Genomic DNA, 19,293 nt, shown 5'->3' with positions numbered 1-19,293 from the left:
AAAACCTCCTAAGCTTATCTTTACCAGCTTAGGTCAAAACTTCCCCAAGGTACAAAATATTACATCCGTTATCCTCGGACTGGCCGCTACCACCACCAAACTAATACTGGTTACTGGGGAAGAGCTGTTTGGACGCGTCCTTCCCCCCAAAATACTTCCCAAAACCTTGCACCCCACTTCCTGGACAAGGTTTGGTAAAAAGCCTCACCAATTTGCCTAGGTGACTACAGACCCAGACCCTTGGATCTTAAGAACAATGAACAATCCTCCCAACACTTGCACCCCCCCTTTCCTGGGAAATGTTGGATAAAAAGCCTCACCCATTTGCATAGGTGACCACAGACCCAAACCCTTGGATCTGAGAACAATGAAAAAGCATTCAGTGTTTTACAAGAAGACTTTTAATAAAAAATAGAAGTAAATAGAAATAAAGAAATCCCCCCTGTAAAATCAGGATGGTAGATATCTTACAGGGTAATTAGATTCAAAAACATAGAGAACCCCTCTAGGCAAAACCTTAAGTTACAAAAAAGATACACAGACAGAAATAGTTATTCTATTCAGCACAATTCTTTTCTCAGCCATTTAAAGAAATCATAATCTAACACATACCTAGCTAGATTACTTACTAAAAGTTCTAAGACTCCATTCCTGTTCTGTCCCTGGCCAAGACGACTACAGACAGACACAGACCCTTTGTTTCTCTCCCTCCTCCCAGCTTTTGAAAGTATCTTGTCTCCTCATTGGTCATTTTGGTCAGGTGCCAGCGAGGTTACCTTTAGCTTCTTAACCCTTTACAGGTGAGAGGAGCTTTCCCCTGGCCAGGAGGGATTTCAAAGGGGTTTACCCTTCCCTTTATATTTATGACATGAGCATAAATATCTACAAAAGATTATGAAGCACTTTGAGTTCTATTGGCGAAAAGCACTATATAAGTGTGACACACCAGTGTACAGTCCAGACTAATGAGTAACTCTGTCACCCCTGTCCTGTAACCTGGGATGCCCTTTACAATGCTTTGCTGCTGTATTCTCCAGCCTGGACTGCTCACAAATAGCTCCAGCATGTAAGTCACTCCCAGCTACGTCTCTGTGTGTGCTGCAGCCAGCAAGCCAAAGCTTGGCTCTTACCAGCCTTAAAATCTGTAATTGAGTGTCCAGGGAGGTTAGCCCATGAAAGCTTATGCTCAAATAAATTTGTTAGTCTCTAAGGTGCCACAAGTACACTTCAATCTCCCTGGACACTCAGTTACAGACCTAAAAGTCGTAATTATTCAACAAAAAAACTTCAAAAACAGACTCCAACTAGAAACAGCAGAACTGGAATTAATCTGCAAACTGGACACCATTAAATTAGGCTTGAATAAAGACTGGGAGTGAATGAGTCATTACACTAACTACAAACTATTTCCCCATGCTAATTTTCCCCCTACTGTTACTCACACTTTCTTGTCAACTGTTTGAAATGGGCCATCCTAATTATCACTACAAAAGTTTTTTTTTCTCCTGCTGATAATAGCCCATCTTAATTGATTGGTCTTGTTAGAGCTGGTATGGCAATCCCCACTTTTTCATGTTCTCTGTATATATATATCTTCCTACTGTATTTCCCACTGCATGCATCCGATGAATTGGGTTTTAGCCCACGAAAGCTTATGCTCAAATAAATTTGTTAGTCTCTAAGGTGCCACAAATACTCCTCATTCTTTCTGCTGATACAGACTAACATGGCTACCACTCTGAAACCTGTCACCACAGAAATGTGTGTCCCATGCTGTCCAACCCTCTCCTAGACAGTACAAATATAATAAATACAGTATTCCTGTAAGTGAAGAATATGCATGCAACTTGTTACCTCAAATGGAGTTACCCAGATGCTTCAATTTGAACACACTGGATTAGATAAAAACAATAAAACAAATTTATTAACTACAAAGAGTTAGATTTTAAGTGAGTACAAGCAATGAGGCATAAAAGTCAGAAATGGTTACAAGAAAAATAAAGATAAAATGCTTACTGATGCCTAACTTAATAAAGGTTTCAGAGTAACAGCCATGTCAGTCTGTATTCGCAAAAAGAAAAGGAGTACCTGTGGCACCTTAGAGACTAACCAATTTATTTGAGCATAAGCTTTAGTTAGCTACAGTATGCATCCAATTAAGTGAACTGTAGCTCATGAAAGCTTATGCTCAAATAAATTGGTTAGTCTCTAAGGTGCCACAAGGACTCCTTTTCTTTTAACTTAATAAACTATATTAGAATCAAAGCAGAGGTTCTTAACATATGCTTTCAGCAGTCTTACTGACCAAACTCCTTAGGTTAGGACCCCTCCCTCAGAGTCAAACGACTGCTTCCTTTGTCTCTTCATGTGCAGTGAATGCAATGGGCAGGGAGCAAGAGAGGCCTGCATGGAGGTGGGCAGGAGGTCCTTCCTTTTTATCGTTTCAGTCCCCCTCTTGAAAAACATTTTCAACTGAGACACAGGAGCCAAAGAGTCTATGTGGAAGGATACTTACTGCTGGTTGTTTCATCTGTTTGAAGTTCCTTTGTTTTCCCTTCCTGCTTGATGACTCTGTTTACTGCTTAAATGCAAATTAAGCAGAGCACACATTCCTTTGTTTAGGACATAACTATTTGGGCAGGGTATGTCCTAAACAAAATTTCATCTTAATTTTGTTTTATATTTTATTGAATGCAGGTATGAATACACAATGGGTCAAATTCTCAACTCATGTACATAGAACATGTATTAATAACACCATAATTGGGAATCTTATAACCTCACATGCAATGTTGCCACACATATTTTACCAGGACAATACTGACCAGCAAACGATGAGTTTTCAAATGATACCTTACAAGGCATACTTTGTACAAAAATTACTACATTAGTGTGTAAGGTCTGACTATAGGGGCATAGTCCATCACAGTAAGAAAAAGGCATTATTATGAGCAGTGGTTTGCTGTCAGATTGGGGTGACATATCACGTGAGGTCCCATAGGAGTCTGTACTGGATCTGATACTATTTCATATTTTTATTAACAACTTGGATGATGGAGTAGAGAGTCTGCTTATAGCATTTGCTGACAACACCAAGCTGGCAGGGGTTGCAAGTACTCTGGCCCAATGATTAGAACTCAGTGATCTTGATAAAATGGAGAATTGGTCTGAAATCAATAAGATGAAATTCAATGAAGGCAAGTGCAAAATAATACACTTAGGAAGAACAAGTCAAATACACAAATGCTGTAAGAAAGGATTTGGCAGTTACAGTGGATCAGAAATTGAGTATTAGCCAGTTCTTGCAAATAAGGCAAGTGTTATTCTGGGATGTATTAACAGCAATTGTATGTAAGACATAGGAGACAATTGTTCCACTCTACCTGGCACTGGTGAGGTAACTTAGCTAACTGCTGTGTTCATTTTGGGTGCCACACTTGAAGAAAGATGTAGACAAATTGGAGAGAGTCCAGAGGAGAGCAAGAAAAATGATAAAATGTTTAAAAAACCTGACCTTTTAACTGAGACTGAAAGAATTTGGCATGTTTATTCTAGAGAAGAGAAGACTGAGGGAGGACATAACAATCTTAAAATATGTAGAAGGACATTATAAAGATGGTGGTGACCAATGTGGTCCATATCCACCAAGGGAAGGCCAGGAAGTAATTGGCTTAGTTTGCAGCAAGGCAGATTCAGGTTATATATTAGAAAAAAAAAACTTTCTAACTGTAAAGATACAGCTGGAACAAGTTAATTAGGGAGGTTGTGAAATCCCGTTCATATGAGGTTTTTAGGAACAGGTTACACAAACATCTATCAGGGATGGTCTAGCTTTACTTGGTCCTGCCTCAATGCAGGAGGAGGAACTATGTGATTTCTTGAGGTCCCTGTCAGACCTGTGTTTCTATGATTTCTATGGCACCTTTTTATCCAAGGATCTCAAGGCTCAAGAACTAATATTAGTATCTGAGGAGCATAAAATTAGGGTTTACAATCAATATTCAGTGACGATTGCAGTGTGTGTGTGTCTTGAAATGCCATCACTGATCACTTAATCAGAAAAGAAAAAAGAATGGGTAAAAAGCTCATAATATGCCAATCAAAGGGGCTTATCCTGGTCACATTATCAAGGCATTTGTTTCACTAGAAGTCTCACCATGAAAGTTTCCATTTTAAGACAATTTGGTTCTCATTACTAGGCTCTTAAGTATTCACATGTAGATTTCTGGGGTACATGGCATTCTTTCCCAATGCATAAACACTGGTATCTATTGTTACTGAGGTGGACTCTTCGTAAATACTTTAAACTATTTTGCACTACAATAATCTTTTCTCAGGGTGGTCTGTGCTGAAACCAGCAAGAGACATTAATCCCTTTTAAATGGTGATAACCACATCCAAACTACTAAGAGACCATTTGAAAAACACCCAAGCATTTTACCCTGCTAAAACCATAATGGGAAGAGTTCATTTTTTGGTGTACCAATTTTTGAGTGTCTTACCTCAGTCTATAGAAATACTCTAAGTCCTATACTCGAAGCCAGTAACTGCATAAAAGAGGCTGTTTCCCCGCCTATTTCATAGGAATACCACTGATAACAGATAGCTTTTATGGGAAGCACACTTAAGTAAATTTATCTTATCGTCTGAAAATCTAGTTATGGCAAAAGGTAATAAGAAAATGAACCTGATGTTTTATAGCTGAGACAGGATTGTCCATAAGTAGCCCAATAATTAATAAGTCTTTGTGTGAAATGCTTATGTAATCCACAATAGGAGAGAATGGATCTTTGATCCCTGTTAGTGGCTTGTCCTTTAATTCAAGCAGTAGAGGCTCATGCTTTTGCCTCTCATAATCTCGGATTCAAACCCCACTGTCAGCCCAAATGGGCTTTGTCACAAAAATGGCATTCAACGGGGGTCTTGCACTGGTTTCGTCCTCATATGCTTCGTGCAGACTTCTCTAAATGGAGGAAAGCTGTAACCTAGATGAGATGAGTGATGGTCAGGATCTGTCCTTCTCTAATGGTAGGTCTACATAAAAGATTTGAGTCTGCTACGGCTGCAGACAAGTGTATCTAGTGCTTTAATGCAAGTGGTAGAGATATGTGTTTTAAAATCTGAAGCTCCCATCTTCAAACCCCACTGTTAGCCTGAGTGTGTGTCAGTAATACTTACTGAACTGTTAAAATCATCTTTGTGTAAAAGGCGGAGGTTCTTGTTGCTTGTGCTGGATGTCAGAGCTTTCCTTGGTCTGGGTGGAGAAAAAGGAAAACTCCACTATATCACCTACTCCTGACTGAAAAGTGAATTTGAGTGATTAACCCATCCCACTGTGTGGGTTAAAGTTGTGTGCCCTGGGAACTTTTAAATATCATGGCTAACCCCAGCTCTCATATTAAAAAACTACTTCCTATCCCTTTTCATTGTGGAGACAACCTTTCAAATATAAATGAATGGTGAGTAATTTTTTTAATCAAGAGGTCAAAAGCTTTTTCAGTCCCCAAAAAATCATCCCCCGTAGATTCCTACTGTTTACCTATGTTGGTCAACTCTGGTTAGCAAAAATAAACACATACCCAAAAGCCTATATCCTGAACATCTATAGACCTCATTTCATTCATAAAACTCAAATAATAATGGGACTTCTCTACAGGAATCCTAAGAATTCTGTATCGTTCACACTCTCTTTTCACCTGTCTTCTTGGGGGTACAAACTGTACTGTTGGTGTCAATAGAGTTTCTGTAGATAGAACAAAGACTGTATGTGGTCCTGAATTAACAACTAGCAAGGTTTTTTTGGATTTTGTGTTTTGGAATGATAGAGAATTATACTGGTTAGTTGTGTAGCTATACGCACTGCAAAGCAGAGCAGTTAAAAACTTGGTTTTTCATCCTAATTCTGTTTTATATTTTATTGAATGCAGGTATGAATACACAATGGGTCAAATTCTCAACTCGTACATCGGCACAGCTCAAAGAGGTCAATGGCACTCCAGTTAGGCAACTAAGTGTTTTATAAAACTCCATGTAATAATTCTCAGGATTTTTAGCATCTTTCATCTGAGAATTTTAATGAACTTTACAAGAGATAGGTAAATATAACAATCCTTATTTAACAGATGAGGAGACAGTCATAGAGAGGTTAAGGCACTGATCCTGCAAATACACACATGCACATGCTTGATTTTACTTGAGTAGTTCTATTTAAATCACTTAGACTATTCACATGAGTGAAGACAAGCACATGCATAAGTGTTTGCAGGATCAGAGTCTAAGTTTCTTGTCCAAGGTCACATAGCAACCCTGTCACAAAAATGGACCACAAATAGGTTTCTGGCATAATCTAGGTTCCTTGTTCTACTCTCTGGACATACTGCCTCCTATTATATAAATATGCAGAGCCAACAAAACTATTTTCCATTTTCAGGGAACGTATAACCTGGCTTTATTTAAATTTATTTTATTTGAAACACAGAAAAAAAGTGGGACTTGGATTTTTAATGCAATTTTTTATCATTGGAAATGCTATTTTAGGTTAAATAAATGGAAAAAAAAGACATTATTTTCCCTTCTTTTTCCATTCCCTACAGCACAAAAAGCATGTTCTCTAAAATGGAAACTTGCAGACTGTTTTGTTAATATTTTTCCTTTAAAGGATGATTTTTTAACATTTGCAATTCAACTACTGCACAAAAGAAATAACTTGATCCTAATGCTTTTATGTCTTAACACTTTAATGGGTCCATACTGTGGATTGACATGATATGATAGATCATTAGGGTCTATCATGTATTTAATGTGTGGTTCTAAATTGCCTAAATTCTATTATAAAGACTTCTCCCAACTAAAATCCCTCAAAGGGAATTAACCATTATAACTACATTAAAGTAACAGCAAGGATCTGATTTACTGTAGATCAACAAAAGCAAGAACTTTTAAAATAAGTCTGAAATATTATAGTACAGGTGATGTGGAGACTGCTGTGAGTCTTCTACAATGGAAACAATGGAACCGGCGATGGATCGAGACAAAAGTTCATTCTTAAATCAAAATTGCTTTTTTCTGGGGGCCAAATCAGATCTTTTGATGTTATTTACCCTCTGTCATTACATTATCCATTGAAATAAACAGATCATTGGAACTGTGCTTCACGCACAGCCAAAGCATGCACAGCCTGATTCTTATTTACATTATATCCACTTTATACGACCCTGAGCTTAATATAGTGTAAAGTGGCCTTAATGTGGGAGTAAGTTAGTCCAAGGCAACTGGGATAGTGTGAATACGAATCAGGTCCACATTACCCACTACAATCAATCATACTCGTGTCATTTAATTCTGTATTTCCCCTGAAGAATCCCAAACCTGCAAACACTTATGCAATCCCATAACTTCAGGTCAGTGGAATTGTGTATGTGCATAAAATTTCTTTGCAGGATTGAGCCCTAAAGCATGTGTTGATAGATATAAAAATACCCAATTTATATCACGTTTCTTGAAAACTAATTGGTTTTGGTCTAGTTTTGCACATATATAGCCCCAGTCTGGCAACGCTAGCATTAAAATTTAGAGACAGGTCTGGACCATATTGTTCAGCTATGATCCCCAAATTCCCAAATGTTTGAAGAGTCTTGGATCAGATTCATTTTACATAGATAGGCTTCAGCAGGGAAGTTGGGATCCATTTCTAAACACTGTCAACATTTGAGTGGAGTTGTATCCAAATGTTCCATTTTGGACCTGTTCAGGCCAGATCCTCAATTGGTGTAAATCAAACTGGTGACATTGATTTCAGTGAAAGTCTGCCTAATTACACAGCTGAAGAATTGGATCATTATTTCTAATTAGAAAAAGAATGGGCAACAACACATTTATTATCATCTCTGTAGTACAGATTTATTTTTAGTTTTCTTCTTAAGGCAACATTCCAGTGTCCTTTATTTATTACTTAGCTGATGAAATCTGGTGGTGCAAAATGAATGATAGCTACATTGTACATAGAAAAAATGCTGTAACAAATCTTGTCAGCAGATAATTCATCATATGTTCTGTAATTGTGCTAGTGAAAAGGCAGGTATATTAAGCGGAATCTGGTATCTATGCAAATGAACAATTTAAAAACAAATGAGATTTTAGTGCAATATTGCATAAATAGTATATATTCTATTATAAATGGAAATGCACATGCACATGTGGTTATCATAAAAAACAAAAACAAACAAAAAACACCTGAATACCAAGGTACCCTGCCATCTCCTTATATGTATAAGAAACTACTGTAGTATTGGAGTTACCTGGGGTGTTAAAGTTTTTAATAGAATCCATCCTGTATTTTTAAGAGTATGGAGGTTATGTATTTGTTTTGGTACTCTAGAAAACTGTAATTAAACATAGCTGTTTATGTAAGCATGAGCTCCATTCATTTTGTGATGAGTCTGGAAGGAAAGTTATGATGCTTCCAAGACTTGGACAACTTTTCACAAAAGGGCAGCTAACCTCATCTCCCATTTTATCCTTTTGCCCTCTAAAAATGCCATTTGAAAAGAAAAATGTGGCCTTATAAACTGAACATAGGACAGGGCATCAGAAGCTCCTGTGTTCTACTCCTTTCTCTAACACTGACACTTTCTGGCCTTGAGCAAACCATTTAGCCTCTCTGTCTTCATTTTTTTTTATCTGTAAAATGAAGTCACGGAGCCACCTCACAGGGATACATTGATTAATGTTTACAATGCATATCTCCTTGTGAGAACATGGTATTTTTATGGAAAGAGTCTTAAAAGTTAATAAAGAGAAAAATCTAGATCACTAAACTTATTTTTTTCTTTATGTCTTAGGGGTCTGTTAGTGGCAGGAAGGCTGAAAGAAAATATCAGAGTTGTTAATACTGCCAGCTAAATTAAAATCTCCTTCGGTTAAAGTGGTAGGATTACTTCTTTTTGATCCGAGGGTCCAGGTGTCAGTAGAAAGAGATTGCACTTGTTTTTGAATCTGTTACAATACCCATCTGTATAGACAGATACATGAGTGTCTGATTCTTTTCATTAATACAAGCATTAAACCTCTGTAAATCCACTGAAATAGTTTTGAAGTCAGTGGAGTTACAGAAGAGTAACTGGCTCTTAATTTACACCACTGTGAGAGGAAAATCAGCCTGAAGCACTTTATTCTTAGAATTTTATTCATCTCAGGCAAGCTCTTTTGTAATCACCTCTTTTGTAATGGATCATTTATCATATTTTTCTACCTTCTTTGGTAACTTTGCCACTTTTTCAATATCCATTACTATACAATGGCCTTCTCTGTAGATATCTGATATATGTGACTAAATCCATCCACCAATGGTACCTTTGAAAGGCACTTCTGAATGATAACAAAGAGTCTATCATTTCGTTGAATTATTTATTATTTTGCAGTAGCCCTTCAGAACCCTGATCAGGTACTGTACAAACACATAACACAAACACTGTCCCTGCACCAAAAAGGCTAAGAACCTCATATTCTAAGAGTTGACTGTTGTTACTTTCATGCGGATAGATGTTGAGTACCTTGTATATACACTGTGAATGCTATCTCTTGTCACTGTTTTTTTGTGTCTTCAGAAGTGAAAAGAGCGGTTCAGAGTAAGGCGAAGGGTCTGTGGACACATGAGCTAAGAGTGGTTTGAAGATTATTTTTTTCACAAATGTTATTGAGAAATAAATGGCTACAGGTAAACACAAACACAAGAGGATTTTAACACACAGGAACATCTTTTTTTTTTTTTTTTGTATTTTGGTCACCATTCAGCCTATCAGGAATTGGACAACAGATGACGGAAAAACATGTTACAGGGATCATCCTTTTGTCCTTCTCTCCTAAAATGTCTAAGTGTAATGAAAGATATGAAAGTTCCTGTTTTGTTGTGCTCAGAAGTTCCAAAATGACACGGATCAGAGAGAACTTGTGTATAACTGCCACTCTTGTAAACAAAAAATCTTTCAGGTCTGTTAGCAGAAATGGAGGGGGGGGAAAGTATGGAAAAAAATTACTCTGTTTTCATTTTCATTTTCTCTTCTGTCCTGCCCAATTACCATTATGGGTGTAATGATTTTCCTGTTTCTTTTGGTGATGAGATGCAGCGGTGCGCCATTAGGAGCTAGTAGATAAATTCATAGATTCCAAGGCCAGAAGAGACCATTGTGATCATCTAGTCTGACTTCCTATATAACACAGGGCACAGAACTTCCCAAAAATAATGCCCAGACCACATCATTTAGAAAAAACATCCAATCTTGATTGAAAAATTGTTGGTGATGGAGAATCTACCACAAACCCAGTAAATTGTTCCAATGTAAATTGTTCCAATGGTTAATTACTCTCACTGTTAAAAATTTGTGCCTTATTTCCATTCTGTATTGGTCTAGTTTCAATGTCTGGCATTGGATCATGTTATACCTTTCTCTGCTAGATTGAAGAGCCCATTATTAAGTATTTGTTCCCCATATAGGTACTTTTAGACTGTAATCAATTCCTCCCCTTAACTTTTCTTTTAGCTAAGAAGATTCATAGAATCATAGAATATCAGGGTTGGAAGGAACCTCAGGAGGTCATCTAGTCCAACCCCCTGCTCAAAAGCAGGACCAATCCTCAATTAAATCATCACAGCCAGGGCTTTCTCAAGCCTGACCTTAAAAACTTCTAAGGAAGGAGATTCCACCACCTCCCTAGGCAACGCATTCCAGTGTTTCACCACCCTCCTAGTGAAAAAGTTTTTTTCCTAATATCCAACCTAAACCTCCCCCACTGCAACTTGAGACCATTACTCCTTGTACTGTCCTCTTCTACCACTGGGAATAGTCTAGAACCATCCTCTCTGGAACCACCTCTCAGGTAGTTGAAAGCAGCTATCAAATCTCCCCTCATTCTTCTCTTCTACAGACTAAACAATCCCAGTTCCCTCAGCCTCTCCTCATAACTCATGTGTTCCAGACCCCTAATCATTTTTGTTGCCCTTTGCTGGACTCTTTCCAATTTATCCACATCCTTCTTGTAGTATGGGGCCCAAAACTGGACACAGTACTCCAGATGAGGCCTCACCAATGTCGAATAGAGGGGGACGATCACATCCCTCGATCTGCTCGCTATGCTCGTATGCTACTTATACATCCCAAAATGCCATTGGCCTACTTGGCAACAAGGGCACACTGCTGACTCATATCCAGCTTCTTGTCCACTGTCACCCCTAGGTCCTTTTCCGCAGAACTGCTGCCTAGCCATTCGATCCCTAGTCTGTAGCTGTGCATTGGGTTCTTCCGTCCTAAGTGCAGGACCCTGCACTTATCCTTATTGAACCTCATCAGATTTCTTTTGGCCCAATCCTCCAATTTGTCCAGGTCCCTCTGTATCCTATCCCTGCCCTCCAGCGTATCTACCACTCCTCCCAGTTTAGTATCATCCGCAAATTTGCTGAGAGTGCAATCCACACCATTCTCCAGATCATTTATGAAGATATTGAACAAAACCGGCCCCAGGACCGACCCCTGGGGCACTCCACTTGACACCGGCTGCCAGCTAGACATGGAGCCATTGATCACTACCCGTTGATCCCGACAATCTAGACAACTTTCTACCCACCTTATAGTGCATTCATCCAGCCTGTACTTCTTTAACTTGCTGACAAGAATACTGTGGGAGACAGTGTCAAAAGCTTTGCTAAAGTCAAGAAACAATACATCCACTGCTTTCCCTTCATCCACAGAACCAGTAATCTCATCATAGAAGGTGATTAGATTAGTCAGGCATGACCTTCCCTTGGTGAATCCATGCTGACCGTTCCTGATCACTTTCCTCTCATGTAAGTGCTTCAGGATTGATTCTTTGAGGACCTGCTCCGGGGACTGAAGTGAGGCTGACTGGCCTGTAGTTCCCAGGATCTTCCTTCTTCCCTTTTTTAAAGATTGGCACTACATTAGCCTTTTTCCAGTCATCCGGGACTTCCCCTGTTCTCCACGAGTTTTCAAAGATAATGGCCAATGGCTCTGCAATCACAGCCGCCAGTTCCTTTAGCACTCTCGGATGCAACTCATCCGGCCCCATGGACTTGTGCACGTCCAGCTTTTCTAAATAGTCCCTAACCACCTCTTTCTCCACAGAGGGCTGGCCATCTATTCCCCATGTTGTGATGCCCAGCACAGCAGTCTGGGAGCTGACCTTGTTAGTGAAGAACGAGGCAAAAAAAGCATTGAGTACATTAGCTTTTTCCACATTCTCTGTCACTAGGTTGCCTCCCTCATTCAGTAAGGGGCCCACACTTTCCTTGGCTTTCTTCTTGTTGCCAACATACCTGAAGAAACCTTTCTTGTTACTCTTAACATCTCTCGCTAGCTGCAGCTCCAGGTGCGATTTGGCCCTCCTGATTTCACTCCTACATGCCTGAGGAATATTTTTATACTCTTCCCTGGTCATATGTCCAACCTTCCACTTCTTGTAAGCTTCTTTTTTATGTTTAAGATCCGCTAGGATTTCACCGTTAAGCCAAGCTGGTCGCCTGCCATATTTACTATTCTTTCGACACATCGGGATGGTTTGTCCCTGTAACCTCAACAGGGATTCCTTGAAATACAGCCAGCTCTCTTGGACTCCTTTCCCCTTCATGTTAGTCCCCCAGGGGATCCTACCCATCCATTCCCTGAGGGAGTTGAAGTCTGCTTTCCTGAAGTCCAGGGTCCGTATCCTGCTGCTTACCTTTCTTCCCTGCGTCAGGATCCTGAACTCAACCAACTCATGGTCACTGCCTCCCAGATTCCCATCCACTTTTGCTTCCCCTACTAATTCTTCCCGGTTCGGGAGCAGCAGGTCAAGAAAAGCTCCCCCCCAGTTGGCTCCTCTAGCACTTGCACCAGGAAATTGTCCCGTATGATTTCCAAAAACTTCCTGGATTGTCTATGCACCACTGTATTGCTCTCCCAGGAGATATCAGGAAAAGTAAAGTCACCCATGAGAACCAGGGCGTGCAATCTAGTAGCTTCCACGAGCTGCTGGAAGAAAGCCTCATCCACCTCATCCCCCTGGTCCGGTGGTCTATAGCAGACTCCCACCACTACATCACTCTTGTTGCTCACATTTCTAAACTTAATCCAGAGACACTCAGGTTTTTCTGCAGTTTCGTACAGGAGCTCTGAGCAGTCATACTACTCCCTTACATACAGTGCTACTCCCCCACCTTTTCTGCCCTGCCTGTCCTTCCTGAACAGTTTATAACCATCCATGACAGTACTCCAGTCATGTGAGTTATCCCACCAAGTCTCTGTTATTCCAATCACATCATAATTCCTTGACATCATCAGGACCTCCAGTTCTCCCTGCTTGTTTCCAAGGCTTTGTGCATTCGTATATAAGCACGTATATAAGATTGATCTCCTTGAGTCCACCTATTAAGGAAGGGGAAGAGCATAGAATCATAGAATATCAGGGTTGGAAGGGACCTCAGGAGGTCATCTAGTCCAATCCCCTGCTCAAATCAGGACCAATCCCCAACTAAATCACCCCAGCCAGGGCTTTGTCAAGCCTGACCTTAAAAACTTCTAAGGAAGGAGATTCCACCACCTCCCTAGGCAACGCATTCCAGTGTTTCACCACCCTCCTAGTGAAAAGGTTTTTCCTAATATACAACCTAAACCTCCCCTACTGCTACTTGAGACCATTCCTCCTTGTTCTGTCATCTGCTACCACTGAGAACAGTCTAGATCCATCCTCTTTGGAACCCCCTTTCAGGTAGTTTGAAAGCAGCTATCAAATCCTCCCTCATTCTTCTCTTCCGCAGACTAAACAATCCCAGTTCCCTCATCGTCTCCTCATAAGTCATGTGTTCCAGTCCCCTAATCATTTTTGTTGCCCTCCTCTGGAAGCTTTCCAATTTTTCCACATCCTTCTTGTAGTGTGGGGCCCAAAACTGGACACAGTACTCCAGATGAGGCCTTACCGATGTCGAATAGAGGGGAACGATCACATCCCTCCATCTACTGGCAATACCCCTACTTATACATCCCAAAATGCCATTGGCCTTCTTGGCAACAACGGCACACTGTTGACTCATATCCAGCTTCTTGTCCACTGTAACCCCTAGGTCCTTTTCCGCAGAACTGCTGCCTAGCCATTTAGTCCCTAGTTTGTAGCGGTGCATGGGATTCTTCCGTCCTAAGTGCAGGACTCTGCACTTGTCCTTACTGAACCTCATCAGACTTTTTTTGGCCCAATCCTCCAATTTGTCTAGGTCCCTCTGTATCCTATCTCTACCCTCCAGCATATCTACCTCTCCTCCCAGTTTAGTGTGACCTGCAAACTTGCTGAGGGTGCAATCCACACCATCCTCCAGATCATTAATGAAAATATTGAACAAAACCGGCCCAAGGACCAACCCTTGGGGCACTCCACTTGATACTGGCTGCCAACTAGATATGGAGCCATTCATCACTAACCGTTGAGCCCGACAATCTAGCCAGCTTTCTACCCACCTTATAGTGCATTCATCCAGCCCATACTTCTTTAACTTACTGGCAAGAATACTGTGGGAGACTGTGTCAAAATCTTTGCTAAAGTCCAGGAACAATACGTCCACTGCTTGCCCCTCATCCACAGAGCCAGTTATCTCATCATAGAAGGCAATTAGATTAGTCAGGCATGACTTGCCCTTGGTGAATCCATGCTGACTGTTCCTGATCACTTTCCTCTCCTCTAAGTGCTTCAGAATTGATTCCTTGAGGAACTGCTCCATGATTTTTCCAGGGACTGAGGTAAGGCTGACTGGCCTGTAGTTCCCTGGATTCTCCTTCTTCCCTTTTTTTAAAGATGGGCAGTACATTAGCCTTTTTCCAGTCGTCTGGAACCTCCCCCGATCACCATGAGTTTTCAAAGATAATGGCCAATGGCTCTGCAATCACATCTGCCAATACCTTTAGCACTCTCGGATGCAGCGCATCCGGCCCCATGGACTTGTGCTCGTCCAGCTTTTCTAAATAGTCCCGAACCACTTCTTTCTCCACAGAGGGCTGGTCACCTCCTCCCAGTGCTGTGCTGCCCAGCGCAGTAGTCTGGGAGCTGACCTTGTTCGTGAAGACAGAGGCAAAAAAAGTATATATTTAGATACAGACTGGATACCTAGTGAGGAGGGCTTTAAACTAGGTTTGAAGGGGGCAGGTGCCCAAAGCCCACAGGTAAGTCAAGAACATGGAGACCTGGGAGAAGGTTTGGAATTTTGGGGGAGCAAGGGCTGTCATAGCAGGATTAAATTAGAGACAAGACAGAACTGGGGCAGAGGAAAATCAAATCAATATCTACATGTCTGTATACTAATGCGAGAAGTATGTGGAATAAGCAGGAAGAACTCAAAATGCTAGTAAATAAAAACAACTATGACATAGTTGGCATCACAGAGACCTGGTGGGATAATACGCATGACTAGAATATTGGTATACCTTGCTCAGAAAGGAAAGGCAAGGAAATAGAGAGGAGGTGTTGCCTTATATATTAAAAATTTATACACTTGTGTCATAAAAATAAAGGGAAGGGTAAACCCCTTTAAAATCCCTCCTGGCCAGAAGAAAAATCCTCTCACCTGTAAAGGGTTAAGAAGCTAAAGGTAACCTCGCTGGCACCTGACCAAAATGACCAATGAGGAGACAAGATACTTTCAAAAGCTGGGAGGAGTGAGAGAAACAAAGGGTCTGTGTCTGTCCGTATGCTGCTTTTGCCGGGGATAGACCAGGAATGGAGTCTTAGAATTTTTAGTAAGTAATCTAGCTAGGTATGTGTTAGATTATGATTTCTTTAAATGGTTGAGAAAGGAACTGTGCTGAATAGAATGACTATTCCTGTCTGTGTGTCTTTTTTGTAACTTAAGGTTTTGCCTAGAGGGATTCTCTATGTTTTGAATCTAATTACCCTGTAAGGTACCTACCATCCTGATTTTACAGAGGTGATTTCTTTACTTCTATTAAAAGTCTTCTTGTAAGAAAACTGAATGCTTTTTCATTGTTCTCAGATCCAAGGGTTTGGGTCTGTGGTCACCAATGCAAATTGGTGAGAATTTTTACCAAACCTTTCCCAGGAAGTGGGGTGCAAGGGTTGGGAGGATTTTGGGGGAGAAAGACGTGTCCAAACTACGTTTCCCAGTAAACCCAGTTAGAGTTTGGTGGTGGCAGTGGAGATCCAGGGACAAAGGAAAATTAATTTGTACCTTGAGGAAGTTTTAACCTAAGCTGGTGAAAGTAAGCTTAGGAGGTTTTCATGCAGGTCCCCACATCTGTACCCTAGAGTTCAGAGTGGGGGAGGAACCTTGACAACTTGGACTGAGGTTGAGTTGAAAATAGGAGACAGACTTGTTGAAAATCTCTGGGTAAGGATAAAAGGGGTAAAAAACCACGGGTGAGGTTATGGTAGGGGTCTACTACAGACCACCTAACCAGGAAGAAGTGGTGAACGAGGCTTTTTTTTAAACAACTAATAAAATCATCCATAGCACAGGGACTTAGTTGTGATGGGGGACTTCAACAACCCACTTATCTGTTGGGAAAATAACACAGCAAGGCACAGATTATCCAATAAGTTCTTGGAATGTATTGGAGACAATTTTTTATTTCAGAAGGTGGAGATAGCTACGAAGGAAGGGGCTGTTCTAGATTTGATTTTGACAAATAGGGAGGAACTGGTTGAGAATTTGAAAGTGGAAGGCAGCCTGGGTGAAAGTGATCATGAAATGATAGAGTTCATGATTTTAAGGAATGGTAGGAGAAAGAACAGCAAAATTAAGACAATGGATTTCAAGAAGGCAGACTTTAGCAAACTCAGGGAGTTGGTAAGTAAGATCCAATGAAAAGCAAGTTTAAGGGGAAAAAGCAGTAGAAGACAGTTGACAGTTTTTCAAAGAGACATTATTAAGGGCATAAGAGCAAGCTGTCCCACTGCATAGGAAAGAAAGGAAGTGTGGGAAGAGACCAGCCTGGCTTAACCAGGAGATCTTCAATGATCTCAAAATAAAAAAGCCCTAAAAAAAGTGGAAACTAGGTCAAATTACAAAGAATGAATATAAACAAATAACACAAGTATGTAGGGACAAAATTAGAAAGGCCAAGGCACAAAACGAGATCAAACTAGCTAGAGACATAAAGGGTAACAAGAAAACATTCTACAAATACATTCAAAGCAAGAGGAAGACCAAGGACGGTAGGCCCATTACTCAATGAGGGGGAAAAATATTAACAGCAAATGTGGAAATGGTAGAGGTGCTTAATGACTTCTTGGTTTTGGTTTTCACCAAGAAGGTTGGTGGTGATTGGACATCTAATATAGCAAATGCCAGATAAAATGAGGTTGGATCTGAAGAGGCTAAAATAGGGAAAGAACAAGTTACAATTACTTGGACAAATTAGATGTCTTCATGTCACCAAGGCCTGATGAAATGCATCCTAGAATAATCAAGGAGCTGACTGAGGAGACATCTGAGCCATCAGTGATTATCTTTGAAAAGTCATGGAAGATGGGAGAGATTCCAGAAGACTGGAAAAGGGAAAATATAGTGCCAATCTATAAATAGGGAAATAAGGACAACCCAGGGAATTACAGACCAGTCAGCTTAACTTCTGTACCTGGAAAGATAATCGAGCAAATAATTAAACAATCAAGTTGCAAACATCTAGAAGATAAGGTGATAGGTAACAGTCAGCATGGATTTGTCAAAAACAAATTGCATCAAACCAACCTGATAGCTTTCTTTGACAACGTAACAAACCTCATGGATGTGGGAAAGTGGTAGACGTGGTATATCTTGACTTTAGTAAAGCTTTTGATACTGTCTTGCATGACCTTCTCATAAACACACTAGGGAAATGCAACCTAGATGGAGCTACTATAAGGTAGGTGTAAGGTTGGAAAACAGTTCCCAGAGAGTAGTTATCAGTGGTTCACAGTCATACTGGAAGGGCATGATGAGTGGGGTCCTGCAGGGATCAGTTCTGGGTCTGGTTCTGTTCAATATCTTCACCAACAATTTAGATAACGGCATAGAGAGTACACTTATAAAGTTTGCGGACGATAGCAAGCTGGGAGGGGTTGCAAGTGCTTTGGAGGATAGGATTAAAATTCAAAATGATCTGGACAAACTGGAGAAATGGTGTGAAGTAAATAGGATGAAATTCAATAAGGACAAATGTAAAGTACTCCATTTAGGAAGGAACAATCAGTTGCACACATACAAAATGGGAAATGACTGCCTAGGAAGGAGTACTGCAGAAAGGGATGAGGGGGTCATAGTGGACCACAAACGAAATATGAATCAACAGTGTAATGCTGTTGCAAAAAAGTAAACATCTTTCTGGGATGTATTAGCAGGAGTGTTGTAAGCAAGACACAAGAAGTAATTCCTCTGCTCTACTCTGTGCTGATTAGGCCTCAACTGGAGTATTGTGTCAAGTTCTGGGCACCACATTTCAGGAAGGATGTGGACAAATTGGAGAGAGTCCAAAGGAGAGCAACAAAAATTATTAAAGGTCTAGAAAACCTGACCTATGAGGGAAGATTGAAAAAATTGGGTTTGTTTAGTCTGGAAAAGAGAAGACTGAGACGGGACATAAGTTTTCAAGCATGTAAAAGGTTATTACAAGGAGGAGGAAGAAAAATTGTTTTTCTTAACCTCTGAGGATAGGACAAGAAGCAAGGGGCTTAAATTGCAGCTAGGGCAGTTTAGGTTGGACATTAGAAAAAACTTCCTAACTGTCAGGGTGGTTAAGTACTGGAATAAATTGCTTAGGGAGGTTGCGGAATCTCCATCACTGGAGATTTTTAAGAGCAGGTTAGACAAACACCTGTCAGGAATGGTCTAATACTTAGTCCTGCAATGAATGCAGGGGACTGGACTAGATGACCTCTCGAGGTCCCTTCCAGTTCTATGATTCTAACCCTTTGATCTTTCTCATGACTCTTTTCTGAATCTTTTCCAATTTATCAACAACCTTCTTGAACTCTAAACACCAGACCTGGACACAACATTCCAGCAGTCACACCAGTGCCAAATACAGAGGCAAAATAACATCTGTGCTCCTACTTGAGATTCTCCTGTGTATGCATCCAAGGATTGGATTAACCATTTTGACTCCAGAGTCACACTGGGGGCTTGTGTTTAGCCAATTATTCACCACGATACAGAAATCTTTTTTCAAGTCACTGCTTCCCAGGACAGAGTTCCCCATCCTGCAAGTATGTCCTATGTTCTTTATTCCTAGATGCATACGTTTACATTTAGCCATATTAAAATAC

General features: G+C 40.4%; 1 protein-coding gene across 1 annotated transcript in view; it reads left to right on the top strand.

Annotated features, from left to right (window-relative positions):
* The window catches only part of LOC140910017 (uncharacterized), a 29,837-nt gene that overhangs the window by 9,066 nt on the left and 1,478 nt on the right, over positions 1-19,293 (top strand). The gene's annotated exons all lie outside the window — the stretch shown is intronic.

The sequence above is a fragment of the Lepidochelys kempii genome, chromosome 4 (genome assembly GCF_965140285.1).
Source record: "Lepidochelys kempii isolate rLepKem1 chromosome 4, rLepKem1.hap1, whole genome shotgun sequence".
Lineage (NCBI taxonomy): Eukaryota > Metazoa > Chordata > Testudines > Cheloniidae > Lepidochelys > Lepidochelys kempii.
This window is presented reverse-complemented; position numbering and strand designations above follow the sequence as displayed.